Source organism: Schistocerca gregaria, chromosome 4 (genome assembly GCF_023897955.1).
Source record: "Schistocerca gregaria isolate iqSchGreg1 chromosome 4, iqSchGreg1.2, whole genome shotgun sequence".
Lineage (NCBI taxonomy): Eukaryota > Metazoa > Arthropoda > Insecta > Orthoptera > Acrididae > Schistocerca > Schistocerca gregaria.
The window spans coordinates 354223208-354241218 of NC_064923.1; the positions used below are offsets into that span (position 1 = coordinate 354223208).

The window sequence follows — 18011 nt, forward strand, 5'->3', positions numbered from 1 at the left end:
GGCATGCTTATTCAAATACAGAGATATCAAAACAAGCAGACTACGGCGCTGCGGCAAGCAATGCCTGTATAATACAAGTGTCTGGCGCAGTTGTTAGATGGGTTATTGCTGTTACTGTGGCAGGTTATCAAGATTTAAGTGGTGTTATAATCGGCGCACGAGCGATGGGACACAGCATCTCCGAGGTAGCGACGAAGTGGGAATTCTCCCGTATGACCATTTCACGAATGTACCGTGCATATCAGGAATCCGGTAAAACCTCAAATCTCCGATGTCCCTATGGCCGAAAAAAAAAATCCAGTGAGAGCGGAACTATCGATAACTGATGTGAATCGTTCGACGTAACAGAAGTACAACCCTTCCGCAAATAGCTGCAGATTTCAATGTTGGCCCATCAACCAGTGTCAGCGTTCGAACCATTCAACAAAACATCATCGATATCGGCTTTCGGAGCCGAAGGCCAACTAGTGTACCATTAATGACTGCACGACACAAGGTCTTACACCTCGCCCGGGACCGTTAACACCGACATTGGAATGTTGATGGATGGAAAGATGTTGCTGGTCGGACGAGTCTCGTTTCAAATTGTACGAAGTGGACGAACGTGTACGGGTATGACATGAATCGATGGACCCAACATGTCAGCAGTGGACTGTTCATGCTGGAGGTGGCCCTTGTAATGGCGTGGGGCTTGTTCAGTTGGAGTAATGTGGAACCCGTGATAAAGTCTAGAAACGACTCTGAAAGTGACACGTACTTATGCATGCTGTCTGATCACCTGCATCCATTCATGTCCGTTGTGCATTCCGACGGACTTTGGCAATTCTTGCAGTACAATGCAACACCTCAAACGCCCAGAATTTCTACAGAGTGGCTTCAGGAATACTCTTCTGAATTGAAACACTTTCGCTGGCCACCAAACTCCCTAGACATGAACATTATTGAGCATATCTGGGATGCCTTGCAATGTGGTGTTTAGAAAAAATCTCCACCCCCTCGTACTCTTACGGATTTATCGACAGCCCTGGAGGATACAAGGTGCTAATTCCCTCCAGCACTACTACAGACCTCAGTCGACTCCATGACACGTCGTGTTGCGGCGCTTCTGTGTGCTCGCGGGGGACCTGCACAATATTACGCAGGTATACTACATTATTGGCCATTAAAATTTCTACACCACGAAGATGACGTGCTACAGACTCGAAATTTAACCGACAGGAAGAAGAGGCTGTGATATGAAAATGATTAGCTTTTCAGACCATTCACACAAGGTTGGCGCCGGTGTCGACGCCTACAACGTGCTGATTTGAGGAAAGTTTCCAACCGATTTCTCATACACAAACAGCAGTTGAAGTCATTGCCTGGTGAATCGTTGTTGTGATGCCTCGTGTAAGTAAGAGAAATGCGTTCCATCACGTTTCCGACTTTCATAAAGGTCGGATTGTAGACTATCACGACATTGCTGCTCGCGTTGGTCGAGATCCAATAACTGTTAGCAGAATATGGCATCGGTGGGTTCAGGAGGGTAATAAGGAACGCCATGCTGGATCACAACGGCCTCGCATCACTAGCAGTCGAGATGACAGGCATTTTATCCGCATGGCTATAACGGATCGTGCAGCCACGTCTCGATCTCTGAGTCAACAGATGGGGGCGTTTGCAAGACAACAGTCATCTGCACGAACAGTTCGACGACGTTAGCAGCAGCATGGACTATCAGCTCGGAGACCATGGCTGCAGTTACCCTTGACGCTGCATCACAGACAGGAGCGCCTGCGATGGTGTACTCGACGACGAACCTGGGTGCACGAATGGCAAAACTTTATTTTTTTTGACGAATCCAGGTTCTGTTTACAGCATCATGATGATCGCATCCGTGTTTGGCGACATCGCCGTCAACGCACATTGGAAGCGTGTATTCGTTATCGCCATATTGGCGTATCACCCAGCGTGGTGTTATGAGATGCCATTGGTTACACGTCTTAGTCACCTCTTGTTCGCATTGACGGCACTTTGAACAATGGACGTTACATTTCAGATGTACGACCACCCGTAGCTCCACCCTTCATTCGATTCTTGCGAAACCCTACATTTCAGCAGTATAATGCACGACCGCATGTTGCACGTCCTGTAAGGGCCTTTCTGGATACAGAAAATGTTCGACTGCTGCCCTGGCCAGCACATTCTCCAGATCTCTCACGAATTGAAAACGTCTGGTCAATGGTGGCCGAGCAACTGGCTCGTCACAATACCTCAGTCACTACTCTTGATGAACTGTGGTATCGTGTTGAAGCTGCATGGGCAACTGTACGTGTACACGCCATCCGAGCTCTGTTTTACTCAATTCCCAGACGTATCAAGGCCGTTGTTACGGCCAGAGGTGGTTGTTCTGGGTACTGATTTCTCAGGATATATGCACCCAAATTGCGTGAAAATATAATCACATGTCAGTTCTAGTATAATATATTTGTCCAGTGAATGCCCGTTTATCATCTGCATTTCTTCTCGGTGTAGCAATTTTAATGGTCAGTAGTGTACTTTCTATTGCTCTTCAGTGTATGAAAGGGCAGTGCATTGGCTGAGCGGATATTTGTACTCAGTGAAGACGTGGTCATGGTCGCATGATGGTTTTTAACAAACTTTTTACGCGGAATGGTAGTTTCGTTAGACGTTGGGGACACTTAAATTCCGAAATAGTTAGGGAGTTCAATATTCGGATGTCCACAATGTCAAGAGTGTACCGAGAATACCAAATTTAAGGGATTACCTCTCAGCACAAGCAACGCAGCTTCGACAGCTTCCACTTGATGACCGAGACTAGCGGCGTTTGCATAGAGTTGTCAGTGCTAACAGACAAGCAACACTGGGTGAAATAACCCTAGATATCTATGTAGACGTACAACAAACGTATCCGTGAAGACAATGTGGTGAAATCTGGCGTTAATGGGCTATGGCAGAAGGCGATCGTCGCGAGCGACTTTGTTAACATCACGACTTCGCTCACAGGGCCTCACCTGGGCTCGTAACCATATCGGTTGGAACCTAGACGACTGGAAAAGAGTGGCCTGGTCACATGAGTCCCGCTTTCAGTTTGATAGGGCTCGAGGATGCCACAGCTCCCATGAAGCCTTGCACACCAGTTGTCAACAAGACACTGTGCAAGGTGTGGTGGCTCCATAATCGTATGGACTGTATTAGTCCAATCGAACGGGTCCGTGTGATGTTCGGCTACTTAGAGGCCATTTGCAGCCATTCATTGACTTCATATTCCCAAATACCGATCGAAGTTTTATTGATTACATGCGCCATGTCACCAGGCCACAACTGTTTGCGACTGGTTTCAGGAACATTGGCCTCGGTCATGGATGTGTGTGATGTCATTAGGTTAGGTAGGTTTAAGTAGTTCTAAGTTCTAGGGGACTGATGACCGCAGAAGTTAAGTACCATAGTGATCAGAGCCATTTTTAGGAACATTCTGGATAATTCGAGCTAATGATTTAGCCACCCAGATCGTCCGACATGAATCCCATCGAACATGTATGGGACATAATTGAGAGGTCACTTCGTATACAGAATCATGCACCGGAATTACGGATGGCTCTATACTTGTCCAGGGGCTGCCAACTTCTTGTTGAGTCGTGATGGCTGAGTGTTGTGTGTTGTCCTTAGGTTAGTTAGGTTTAAGTAGTTCTAAGTTCTAGGGGACTGATGACCATAGATGTTAAGTCCCATAGTGCTCAGAGCCATTTGAACCATTTGTAGTTGTTGAGTCCATGCCACGTCGAGTTCCTCCACTTCGCCGAGTAAAAAGAGATCCGACACGATTTAGGAGGTATCCCATGATTTGTCAACTGTGGTTCGCGGCAGGGCAGGACTTCTGCCCATAAAGATGCTAATCTGTCTCGTCTAGAACTACCTGCAATATCTGTAAGTGTGAGACTTTCACGCTACTTCTGCTAAGCCACAAACTGTGAACTTATGAATGCTGCTCTACGGACTGTGATTGCTTTAGGTTGGATACAGAACTCTGGAAAAACTTCCCAACGTTAAATTCCTTGATTTAGGCACCAAACTGAAAATTCCAGTTACTTCCCTGTTGACTTTGGAGTCTGTCATACTAATAAGCTTACGGGCAATATGACAGAATACTGTTAGGTTCAGTCTTCAAATGATGCCTCCCTGTTTGGTGATAATAGCGTTGTTTCTTAGATTTTGCTATTTACACCTACAGAACATCATTGCAGTTGTGGGATAAAAAAGTAAATTTCACTGTATGTATGCTCCATACTTCCAGCAGGATCGGTGTCTTTGGTTTAACGATCGAATCTTGTTACATTGGTTTGAGGATGTACATACGAGGGCTAGCACTTAAATATTTCAAAAATGTTCAAATGTGTGAATTCCTAAAGGACCAAACTGCTGAGGTAATCGGTCCCTAGGATAACACCCTACTTAAACGAACTTAATCTAACTTATGCTAAGAACAACACACACAACCATGCCCGAGGGAGGACTCGAACCTCCGCGGGAGTACTTAAATAGTGGCAACTATTTATTCACAACCGAAACAAAAGAGTTACATGTTTGCACTTGTTACTGTGCTTCATAGTAGTCGCCAGCGTTGTGTAGAACCCGTTGCCAGCGATGTGGAAGGCATATATCGGTTTCGGATTTCTGTACAAAAGATTCTACTTTGCCCGCGATATTTTGCCATATTAGTTGTCTTCTTTATGTGCTCTGACTTTTGATGTTAGGTGCGTTCGTGTCAGTGTCACTACCAGCTTCTATTTTAGAATCGAATCTACATAGATGCGCTACAAGTCTTCACACAACACATGTTTCAGAACAGCTTTCCTGTTCCACACGACAGCAGCCAATGCACCAAATGACATCATGTGGTGTCTGTATAACCAGCCACGTACTCTGTCAAGTAGCTTCATCTATCCCCCCAAGGCCTCAGCATTCATTTGCTGAGTACGGGCTTGGCGACCCCGGGGTCCTGAGCTGAGGACTGGTCAGCGCCGCCAGTCTCTTGTCACCGTAACCCCCGGATATGCTTCAGCAACCTCCGTATGGCGCGGCGGTGGAACGTTGTGTGCTACGGGGAATGGTTATCTTGGCTTGACCGCCTGGATTGCGAGGAAGGCCAACCTCTATAAAAAAAACCTCAATCTTTCGGTGTGCTCCGCGCCTAGACGATGCATGGCTGTTGCGGTGGAACAGTCGAAAGCGGGCAACCTCTGGGGCACCTGCCACACCCCAGTTGTATAAGGCTTACTCAGGCACGCGGGGCTCTGTCTGAGCGGACCTTTCGTTCCCTAGCTGTTCGTGGGACCGCAATGGACCCTTCGACCTCTACGTTTCCCTCTACCAGTGGCTTGGGTAGGAAAACACACCCCATCGAAAAAGCGGCTACGCGCTGAGAGTCCTCCAGCGCCTGGTGTTGCTAGAGATTTAACAGACTGTCGTAACGGAGCACATGCTGATAATCAGAATGTGTTTTTGATTATTAAACGGAAGAAGTGTAGCTTTGAGAGGGTTTCTCCCTTTTACATCCACAAGGGTCTTGAGGGAATTGCAGCAACACTGAAATCTGTGAAGCGACTGCGCAATGGGACTCTGTCAGTTGAGATTTCTAGTTCCCGTCAAGTCGCTTCCCTTCGGAAAGCAACCTGTCTAGGAGAGTACGCTATCAAGACCGAGCTCCACTCCACTTTGAATTATAGTAAGGGTGTTGTGACGTGTAGGGACTTGGTGGATATCCCCATAGACGAGTTAATATCTGAGTTGACTGACGAAGGTATTGTTGACGTGCAGCATATTATGAAACGAGTCGATGGGGACCTCGTCAAATCTGACTCGTTTATTCTCACGTTCAGTTGCCCGAAACTCCCAGAGCATGTTAAAGCGGGGTTCTTACGTTTGCCAGTACGGCCATATTTTCCCAAACCAATGCGCTGTTTTAAATGTCAACGCTTTGGGCATACTACGTTGGGGTGCAATGGGATAGCCAAGTGTGGTAAATGTGGTCAGCCTGCCCATGACGGAGCCGATTGTTCATCGCCTGTGAAGTTCGTGAATTGCTCTGGGAGTCACCCTGTCTGGAGCCGGATCTTCCCCATCTATCTCGAAGAACGGAAGGTACAGTAGATTAAAACATCTAAGCGCATCTCCTATGGTGAGGCCAAGAAGCTCTTTATGGCCATGCGACCTCCTGTGTTTTCAACATCTTTCGATTCTGCTCTGAAAAAACCGGTACAAATGACCACTGTTGCTACCCAAACGGAGGTTGCTAGTGTTAGCACTAATACCTGCGTTTGCCAGTGCCCTTGTGCTGCTGCGGTTGTTTTGCAGCCTGCGGCTCTCCCCACTACGTTGGACAAGGCCGTGGTTGCTGACATTGGGGTACTTCCTGCCTCTCCCCATATGGTGCCTTTTCTTCAGGCGAGTGAAGCTCCAACTGTTGACAAGGCTCTGCATTCTAAGCCCCCCAAGACAAAGACGCCGAAGGTGAAGGTTTTGCCACCTGAGGAGACTAGTCGGTCCGATGACGAGGCCATCGTACTGTCTGACATCTCCCGTGGGTCGTTATCGGAGTTTATGGACATTGGGGCGATCTTCTCGCCCCAGGAATAAATCTCCCTCCAGTACGGGCTCTCCTCCAAAGCACAGAGGCAGGGTGAAAGTTCAGCCACCCTGATCACTGGCTCCCATATTACAATGGAACCTGAATGGGTTCAGGACGCATGTGGCCGAATTACAACTCCTTGTACGAGAGTGCCCTTTGTGCTTATGTCTCCAAGAGACACATTTTCGGGCCACTGGTGGTCCTTCTTTACGGGGCTATACCGTATATCGAAAAGATGATCTGAGGGGGAAAAGGGCAAAGGGTTGGAGTTGCGGTTTTTGTCCGTGACATGCACCCCTCATCTGAGCTCCCTCTCGTTACCGACTTGCAAGCTGTTACAGTTGACATTCCTGTGGGTCAGAGGCTCACAGTCTTTTCAGTTTATTTACCGCCTCAGGATGCAATAGACTCTGAGGCTCTCACAGACCTTATTAGCCAACTCCCCCGCCCCTTTCTTGTTCTGGGGGACTTCAATGCTCATAATGTCTTATGGCGCTCTCCGACTACTTGCCCTAGGGGTCGCATTCTGGAAAGCCTCATGATGTCTGAAGAACTGAATCCTCAACTCTGGTGCTCCCACTCATTTGTGTACTGCTTCCGGGTCGTCATCGGCTATTGACCTTTCCTTTTGCTCTCCAGCACTCACGGATTCTGCTCTGTGGGAGGCTCCTGCTGACCTCCATTCTAGTGACCACTTCCTCCTTTGGATTCGCCTCCTGGATGAGGCTGTGGGATTACCAGTGCCGCCTCAGTGGCACCTCTGCAGAGCTGACTGGATACTTTTCAGCCAATTGGCTGTTTTGGAACACCGTGCCAGAGTCCACGAATGGGTAGACCATGTTACAGATGTCATCTCCCATGCTGCTGAATTGTCAATCCCACCCTCATCCGGTCATCCCAAGAGGCGTCCTGTCCCTTGGTGGACCACTGAGTGCCGCTCAGCCATCAGAGCCCGCCGTGCAGCTCTGCGCCGCTTCAAGTGCCGTCCCTCAGCTGACAATCTTGCGGCCAGAGCGCGGCGAGTGACTAAAGAGAGCAAACGACGGTCATGGCAATCGTTCTTGAACTCCATCTCTCGCTCCACTAGTTCTACGAAAGTATGGGAAGCCATCAGGAGGATTTCCGGGAAACTCAGCCAACTACCTGTCACGGCATTGCTAAATCAGGGAAGTCTCTTCACGGCGCCGAGAGACATTGCCCAGACACTGTCCATGCATTTTGCGGACTCTACCGCCACTATTAACTGTGATCCAGATTTCTGCCGCTACCGCACTGCCATCGAGAGGGGTCACTCGGACTTCCGGTCTCTAAATTCTGAACCCTACAACTGCCCCTTCACAATGTGGGAACTGGATTCGGCGCTGTCTGTGGCTCATGATACTGCGCCTGGTCATGATCAAATCCCGTACAGCATGCTGCGGCACTTGTTGCTGCCATCCAAGTAAGTTCTCCTGAACTATTTTAATATGATATGGTTATCCGGCACGTACCCTGACTCGTGGAGGGAGGCGATTTTGATTCCCCTCCTCAAACCAGGGAAGGACCGAATGCATCCCAGTAGTTATCGGAGTATTGCTTTGACGAGCTGTGTCGGGAAGACGTTGGAACGCATGGTCAACCGTCGCCTGGTTTGGCTGCTCGAGACCAGGCAGCTCATTAGCCCCTCTCAGTGTGGCTTTCGGAGATGTCGTTCCACTATAGACAACTTGACCCTGCTTGATGCGGCCATCCAGCAGACCTTCCTACGTAACCAGCATTATCTAGGTGTCTTCTTTGACATTAATAAGGCGTGTGACACTACTTGGCGCCACCTTATCCTCAATCAACTCCATAAGTGGGGCTTTCGTGGCCGCCTCCCCATCTTACTTCGGTCCTTTCTTTCTCACTGCCTCTTTCGGTATCGGGTTGGTAATGTGCTATCTGATTTGCACGTGCAGGAGAATGGTGTATCCTCAGGGCAGCGTTTTAAGTGTCACCCTCTTTGCCGTCGCCATTAACAGTATCACGTCCACTCTCCGGTGTCCTGTCCAGTGCTCCTTGCTTATGGACGATTTTGCTGTTTTCTGTTCTTCCTCCAGTCTTGCCACTGCTAGTCGGCAGTTGCAGCTTACGATAAAGCGCTTAGAGGCATGGACTGCAAAGACGGGTTTTACCTTTTCTGCAGACAAATGTGTGTGTGTTCATTTTAATCGTTCTCGGCGTCCTGTTACCTCCCCTGAATTGCGTCTGACGGACACCGTTCTTCCTTTTAGAGACACTGTGATGTTCCTGGGCCTCACTTTTGATTCCAAGTTGTCGTGGTTGCCTCACCTTAAAGACCTCAAGGTGCGGACCCTGAAGGCACTGAATATTTGGAAGTGTCTGAGCCATCGGTCCTGGAGAGCAGATCGGGCGCGTCTGCTGCAGTTTTATAGGGCTTTCGTCCGATCGCGTCTTGACTATGCTTGCACCGTGTATGGGTCAGCAAGGCCTTCCTATCTGAAGATTCTTGACGCAGTACACCATGAGGATATCAGGATGGCCACTGGTGCCTTCCGTACCAGTCCCATCCCCAGCCTGTGTGCTGAGGCAGGGGAACCGCCGCTCGCCATCCGGCGGAAACTCCTCATGGTGCGACGGGTGTGTCATTTCCTTCCCTGTCCTACCTCTCCTGCGTACCCTACCGTTGCCTGAACGCCTATGGAACGTCTCTTTTGCAGTCGTCCCAGGGCAACAAGACCATATGGGATTCGTGCGAAGCATTTACTTGAGTCCCTTGGTGTGGAGCGTGTGGCCCCCCAACGACAAGGTCTTACTCGCCTACCTCCCTGGTTGCTCCAGAGGCCCAGCATCCTTCTAGACTTGTCGGAGTACTGGAGGAGCCACACTCCAGCGTTTGTTTTTACCTCCTTATTTTACGATCTATTACATCAGCATCCGGACCATGTAGCTGTATTTACGGATGGCACTAAACAGGGGGACTCTGTTGGTTGCCCTGTTGTTTTCCCTGATCGAGTCGTCAAGTTACGGCTTTATCATTTTGATGGAAAATTGTTTGCCATCTTGCGGGCATTGGAGCAGATGAGATGTGTTCCCAGTCGTAAGTTCCTCATCTGTTCTGACTCTCTGAGTGCCCTTCAGACCATGCAACACTTGTACCCAGCGGATACGGTCGTCCAGAACATGAATGATGCCCTACTCCACTTGCAACGGCAGGGGAAGGAGGTTTCTTCATGCTGGGTGCCGGGGCACGTGGGTATTAGGGGAAACGAACTGGCGGATGTGACTGCCAAAGATGCATGTTCCTTCCCTCACGTTGTTGAATGTGCTGTCCCCCTCCATGCTGTTACCTCCCTTTTACGATTTCGTGTTATGCGTCAATGGGAAGAGGAGTGGCTGGCAGTTGGTGACAATAAGCTGCGTCTGGTCAAGGCCACTACGCGGCCTACGTCCTACCAGTCATGCAGGCGGAATGAGGTTCTCCTCACTCGCTCCGCATCGGGCACAGTCCCTTAACGCACGGTTTTTTACTCCGGCGGGAGGGCCCCCCAATCTGCAGTGCTTGTGGCGTCCAGATTACTGTCCGCCACATTTTACTTGACTGTCTTTTATTCTCTTACCAGAGGGCGGTGTTTCTTTTCCACCGGATTGGCCCTCTATTTTGCAAGACGACGTAACGACTGTGGTTAAGGTCTTAGGATTCTGTGTCCTGTCCAATTTGTTGCCTCGGATTTTAGAGAGAGGGTTTTAATGTGCTGCTGGGTAACTGGCTCTCCCAGGTTTTAGGTAAGAGGTCCGCCAGTCACGATTACCTCCTTGTTTCTCTTCGGTTTCTGTTCTCTTTTCCTTGTGTTTCCTTTCCTTTTTTAGTGTGTTCCTTCCCCTCTTGTTTTGCCTCTGTATGTGGGGATTTGGACCTGCGTCAGGTCTGCGTCTTTTAACCATTCTCCTAGGATCGCTCTTCGGCTTAGTCCCTTCACTGCATGTGTTCCTGTTTTTATGTGCTTGGGCGCTGATGACCAGGCTGTTTAGCGCCCGTAAACATCAAATACACACACACAAAGCTTCATCTATGTTATGAGGATAATATCTATACCTCTACAGTGCTTATAAGCGTGTTTCCAGCAGACCATTGTAGTACTGGTCTGTTGATTTTACTTTAACATTTCGACCTAAGGATTGTTGGATGGCGCTAATTCAGTGCTTTTATCACAAACCTGGAAACACGTTTTACTGACTACCTATTTTCAACTTCTAGAGGTTAGTGTGAATTCCATCTTATGCCATATGCGTCAGTGTTTGTGTCTCGCTGAATCAACTATGTTGTTGTTGTTGTTGTTGTCTTCAGTCCTGAGACTGGTTTGATGCAGCTCTCCATGCTCCTCTATCCTGTGGAAGCTTCTTCATCTCCCAATACCTACTGCAACCTAGATCCTTCTGAATCTGCTTAGCGTATTCATCTCTATGGTCTCCCTCTACGATTTTTACCTTCCACGCTGCCCTCCAATACTAAATTGGTGATCCCTTCCTGCCTCAGAACATGTCCTACCAACCGATCCCTTCTTCTGGTCAAGTTGTGCCACAAACTTCTCATCTCCCCAATCCTATTCAATACTTCCTCATTAGTTATGTAATCTACCCATCTAATCTTCAGCATTCTTCTGTAGCACCACATTTCGAAAGCTTCTATTCTTTTCTTGTCCAAACTATTTATCGTCCATGTTTCACTTCCATACATGGCTACACTCCATACAAATACTTTTAGAAAAGACTTCCTGACACTTAAATCTATACTCGATGTTAACAAATTTCTCTTCTTCAGAAACGCTTTCCTTGCCATTGTCAGTCTACATTTTATATCCTCTCTACTTCTACCATCATCAGTTATTTTGCTCCCCAAATAGCAAAACTCCTTTACTACTTTAAGTGTCTCATTTCCTAATCTAATTCCCTCAGCATTCCATAGCAAAACTCCTTTACTACTTTAAGTGTCTCATTTCCTAATCTAATTCCCTCAGCATCACCCGACTTAATTCGACTACGTTCCATTAATCTCGTTTTGCTCTTGTTGATGTTCATCTTATATCGTCGTTTCAAGATACTGTCCATTCTGTTCAGCTGCTCTTCCAGGTCCTTTGCTGTTTCTGACAGAATTACAATGTCATCGGCGAACCTCGAAGTTTTTATTACTTCTCCATGGATTTTAATACCTACTCCGAATTTTTCTTTTGTTTCCTTTACTGCTTGCTCAACATACAGATTGAATAACACCGGGGAGAGGCTGCAACCCTGTCTTACTCCCTTCCTAACCACTGCTTCCCTTTCATGTCCCTCGACTCTTATAACTGCCATCTTGTTTCTGTACAAATTGGAAATAGCCTTTCGCTCCCTGTATTTTACCCCTGCCACCTTCAGAATTTGAAAGAGAGTATTCCAGTCAACATTGTCAAAAGCTTTCTCTAAGTCTATAAATGCTAGAAACGTAGGTTTGTCTTTCGTTAATTTTTCTTCTAAGGTAAGTCGTAAGGTCAGTATTGCCTCACGTGTTCCAGTATTTCTACGGAATCCAAACTGATCTTCCCCGAGGTGGGCTTCAGCTATGTATTGGATCTAAAAGGCATACCAAAACTGCAGTTACTCATAGCAGTCACTATACGGTTTTCATGCTGCATTTTCATCCCCTTGAAATCCCTTCCTAGGTGATGGTGTGACAGGTGCTGGAAATAGATTTGCTACATTGGAACGTTAATAGCGACGCATTCCAGAGGACTGAAAGATTTGAATTAGCTCCCACAAACGTCGCATAGACTTCATCGCAACACCATGTCCTTCTAGCACAACAGTCACATCCTGTTCTACAATTAGTGTATGGCTGAGTGTGAAATCATGTAACCGACTGTGTAGGGGGGAACAGCCCATATCGGACACTGCATTCCAAACTTCAGGTATAGACACATCACAATAGGCAAGCTCCTGTTTATCGGCTCGGTATGCTTGCTCCACGTGATGTCACACGGTGCATCGGCTGCTCTCGTAACCTTTCAGTTATTCCACACTAGACTCCCGAAGATAAATTTCGTCCAGGTACTGCCCCGGAAGCTGTCCTCGGCATGAGATGCAACAGCACTGTGCAGACGAGGCACCTGGTGGACTTGACAGTGCAAGTTCTGTAAGCGGACCGGCGCAAGTGTAAAATGCTTGAAAAACAGTTACACCTATTTGATAAGCGTGCAGGTTGCACCACCGATATGTGTATACAGTGATTCTTTTGGAGCTCCACCCCATTTTAAACTTAAGACAAGTGATTTTTTTAATTTTTTACCATTTTAAATTTAGGACATTTACATTTCTGAATACCCCACCACTTTAAACTTAGGGAAAGTGAACTGTTGGGTTCTAAACTTAAGGGGTCAATCGTTCAAACTGTACAAAGGGAATGGGGAATATTTTATAAAATGTGACATCGGGAAGTTGAGAAAGAGCAATGATTCTTGAATCTCCCACAGGTTAAAATTAACCACCTGATTCCATACTTACAAGGGAAAATTCCCATCTCCTTCAGATTTATAGGTGAGATGGCACAGTGGATAGTCCGTTAAAAACTGATAATAGGTGAAGCATGAAAACGGGAAGAAGGTGTACTGAACGGTAAAAAGAAGCAAAGTAGAAACAGTGAACTGTCCTAGCTTAACAAGTGAAACATCGAGCGAACTGGAAAAGCAACGGCGTCGTGGTTAAGGGGTCACGGTGGTGGACTGAAAAGAATACGAGCCGTGTTCGAAACTCTATCATGCGATTTGTTTTCTTTTTTTTCCCACAATCTTATGAACTGTCCTTCCTGTCATTCAGATATCTATTCTTTTTCTGTGGACTTGGCTGTTGTCATTCTAGACACTGGTTATGGAATATGAGTGAAGTGGTAAGAATACATTACCGTCGCAAACAAATGTGATGAATAGTGAGAACAGGCGGGATACCACGCAGACGCCTCACAGAAATGAAAACAACAAATAGACGGGTGTGAACTATGTTACAACAAAGGAATTCAAGAGTCAAAACTTCCAAAACGGAATACAACTTCAAAAACGTTAAAAACATATATTTCGACAGCGCAGAGAGAAATTTTGTGATTGTGAAACTGCGACATTCGTTTGTTGCAGCTTATGTAACAAACTATTATGTTTTAATCATTTTCATTAAAAATGATCACATTCACATTCATACGAACACCTAACTCAGACAAGGAGGCGTATCTCAGTTAGTCACCAGGCGTAAAAATTAGGTGCTTCGATAAGAGACTTCTGTCATGTGACACACGTACTGTCACTAACGCCATGTATGCACATCAGACGTGTTGTCCGGTGGAGTATTCGGCTGAATTGTCGCGTTGTCATCAAAAGTTTGAAGTTCCCGTTCGAAAGCCACTTTCTTTCGACAGCTAACCGAGTAGTTGTGCAGAATCAACTTTCATTGTAGGTCCCTTTCGTATAGGCCTACCTCACCCTTACAAACGGACGTTACAGCACGACACAGACACAAATTTGAATACAGCGAACAGGGGGAAAAAATTAGGGTGACGGAGCTTTGAACAGAGATCACTTATTTTGCAGTTCAACACCGTAACCATTCAATCACGACACCTTGGATGTTGCAGACTGCTCTATATTGAACTTCTCGCACTTGGTCAGTGTACTGTTTCTATTTTGCTTTGTGCGTGTGTACGCTCGTGGGCGACGATATGAATCGGTGCCTCTTACGAAAAATATCAGATGTGGTTCAATAGAAATTTTCCTGCCGTTGAAATTATGCAAAATAAACGTTCTATTTACACTTTTACAATGCTCAGAAAAGCATTAAAATAATAAAACACCTCCTGGAAGGTCAACACGCCGGAACTTCATTAATTAGAATTGGACCACTTGCTGACAAACTTACTGCTATGCTACATTGAGCCATGGACAACCATTACTAATACACAACTATGGACCTACCTCTAACAGACCATATCCTGTAAATGTGCAGTGCTAACGTTATTTTGAACTGAAATGTGTGGAAGAGTCCTGATATACCTTCAAAGAAGGTTGGGTATATATATAAAGAAAGTTGGGTACAAATTTTTAAATTCAAAACATTCAGTTATACTGGTACTTATAGGCTGAAAAATAATATCAACAAAAGTAACAGTGCTGTCTCTTATGTGTACTTAAAAGCAGAAGTTTATATTGCTTTCTAACTTTAATCAGACGTTAACTTGAAGCAACTGTTGTTTTTTTATGCTGAATACTGTTGTCCTGATAAATATATGGGCGCTGCATATGGATAAAGACCACTGGGGTGATCCCGAAGTGTATCGACCAGAGCGTTTCATTACTGAAGCTGGAAAGTTTAGAGACGATGATGCGTTCTTACCATTTGGTCTTGGTGAGTTACTGACAATGTAATTGTTATGGTAAAGTAATTTGTGATCAATACCTGACAGCTTCGATTTCTCTTTCAGGTCGTCGTCGATGTTTGGGAGAGCATTTGGCAAAATGTTGTTTATTTCAAACGTTTACCGGAATCTTGCAAAAATTTCAACTTCTTCCAGCTGATGGTATTAACCTGAAGTACTCTAGTCTTGAGGGCGTTACTCTTGCACCAAAACCTTATGACATTATTTTCAAATCTCGGTAATGTTGCAACGCCACAGAAATATAATGATTGTCATTATTGTAATTAAAAATGAAATCTAATAGGTGAACATGTCTTACTGAAATGAAATTGAAATGACAAAGTTCAGTAAAATGAAACTTCATTAACCTATTTCCATACAGCCAAATGATCACTTCCAATTTTCCTTCCTTGAATTTGTGAGAATGTACAACAGTGTTCAAAGAAAATAATAAGAAGGACAGATGAAGTTCGTAAAACTTGGTTACACTTGATCGAGAATATAAGTGCTTTCATGTCACTGTTGTCAGTACATGAGCTGTTATTCTTAACTAACAATTAAATTCTAATTTAGTTTTTTAAAGCTTTTCAGTAATGAACTTTGCAGATATATATATTAGCACCCAAATAAGTACATCAATTTACTTATGGTAGTCTCAGAAATAATTGGTTGATACAGTATTCTGTTAGGGAAATGATTATGCAGTGGTGGCTGGACTTAATCTGCCCAAGTGTCGCTCTTCATCACCAATTAAGTCATAGAATATATTTGTTTCAGTAAAAAGCAGTAGTTAGAACACTTATAATCCTGCACAGAGAAACTTGTTTCTTGTGAAACACCTGACAGATTCATTCACTTCGACGCCAACACATAAAATTAACTATGCTGTAACAAGAGATTTTTACGGAACAGTAATTCATTTTCGCTAAAAATTTTGCTGGCTTACCAAAAAGACCAATTGCAAAGACCGTCTGAATAAATCAGCAACGCATTTGAAAGTTGGTTTCGATGCCCATTGTTCAGTCAATAGCTGTTCAGGGTTTTAGCCATCTACAGTGATGGCTAAAATTTTGAATGATTTTAAGTTATGCTGAGTCTTACACACTGAAGACTTGCTTTAATCCAGAATAATTCAGTTACCAAAATGTTTGATACTGATTTCATTTAGCATTTGGCACTCACTCTCTGTTATGGAATTGCGCATAGATGAACGGTTATTCTTACTAGCAATTTTATAATCCACAATGGAAGCGAAAAAGAACAACTACAGTACCTAAATTATGTATACATGGTTTTTCAAAACTCAGTAGCAAAATTTCGGGAATGAATTCCTAATATAACAAGAAGAAAAAAATGGCTGTATCAACGAGGGTCCTAAAACGCCAAGTTACCGAGTTATTCGACCGTGTAACTGTTATGCAGTGCACGCTGGCAACTGTTGTTTGTCAGATGAAAATGTACGACGATGGCTGCAAGTGTTACTGTTGTGGCTGTGCCCTCTTGTAATGTTTCGTGGCTCCTGTCTGGATGAAGAGAGGGTGTTTTGACTGGTGTACTTAATTTCGGTGCTGTTCGGTCTGAAGTTATGTGGTAACAGCAATCAAATAACATTTACTAATTCTTGAATCTTGTCCGTGTACATATCACAATTATATACAGGGTGAGCACAAAGTCTAGCCCTGATTATGAAAATCTATAACAGAGTAACTGTTTGACATAACAAGTTACAATTGATGCCGTTACATAAGTTAGTGTTACTAGTTGTTTTTACCAATAGATGGCGCTAGTGCTCCAAAATACCGTCGCGGTCTTTTAGGTCACGTTAGTTGCCGGCGATATGGCGTCGAAGCAGGAGAAAGCGCAATGTGTGCTTTGGTTTCACGAAACGAAATCTAAAGGATCGTTCAAATGACTCTAAGCACTATGGGACTTAACATCTGAGGTCATCAGTTCCCTAAAACTTAAAACTACTTAAACCGAATTACCCTAAGGACATCACACACATCCATGCCCGAGGCACGATTCGAACCTGCTACAGTAGCGAACGCGCGGTTACAGACTGAAGCGCCTAGAGCCGCTCGGCCACAAAAGCCGGCAACGAAATCTCCTATCAGTGTGCAGCGTAAATTTCAGGCTTCTTGTGGACTCATCCCTCCTGACGTTAAATCAATAAAGCAATGGTATGTAAATTTTAACGAAACAGGAACCGTTGAAGATCGTCCTCGAAGTGGCAGGCCTCGTGTGAGTGATGCAACTGTTGATTGTGTTCGGTAATGGTTTCAATGGAGTCCTTCTAAATCAACTCGTCAAGCATCACGTGAACTTCAAATACTACAAGCAAGTGTGGTGAAGATTCTTCATGAAAGGCTCAAGTTGCAGGCTTACAAAGTGCAAATCGTGCTGGCCTTGCAACCGAATGATTTGCAGCACGTGCTGAATTTGCAGCTGATATTCTAAACAGGATTGATGGTGCTAATGATTTCTTAAGTCGCATATGCTTTACCGATGAGTCCACATTTCATGTCAGTGTAAAGGTACATAGGCATAATTTCCGTATATGGGGGTTCAGAGTCTCCACATACTACTGTACAGTTACAGCGAGACAGCGAAAAAGTGAATGTTTGGTGCGGCCTCATACATAAGAAGGTTTTTGGGCCATTTTTTTCGCGGAAAAATCCATTGCCGGTAACATTTACTTAGACGTTTTGCAACAGTTCATTGCCCTACAGTTAGAAGAATATCAACCACGGATACCTTTCCAACAAGATGGAGCACCCCCCCTCCCCCCCCCCCCCTTCACCTCCCTCCCAGTGGGCTCCGATAGTGTCTCATTTCCTGGATGAAACATTTCCGGATTGTTGGAATGGAAGGAACGGTCCAAAACTCTGGTCACTCCGCTCTCCAGACTTTTTTTCTGGAGTTATATGAACTGAATGATCTGTAGATTAAAACTGAAGAAACTGCAAGAAGATG

The 18011-nt window shown here is 45.4% G+C and overlaps 1 long non-coding RNA gene across 1 annotated transcript in view; it reads left to right on the forward strand.

The window, feature by feature from the left end:
- Positions 1–15341, forward strand: part of LOC126268097 (uncharacterized) — a 41709-nt gene extending 26368 nt beyond the window's left edge. Inside the window, exon 3 of the long non-coding RNA XR_007549089.1 lies at positions 15105–15341. This is a non-coding gene — a long non-coding RNA (uncharacterized LOC126268097). The remainder of the gene's footprint in view (positions 1–15104) is intronic.
- The last annotated feature ends 2670 nt before the right edge of the window (positions 15342–18011 follow it).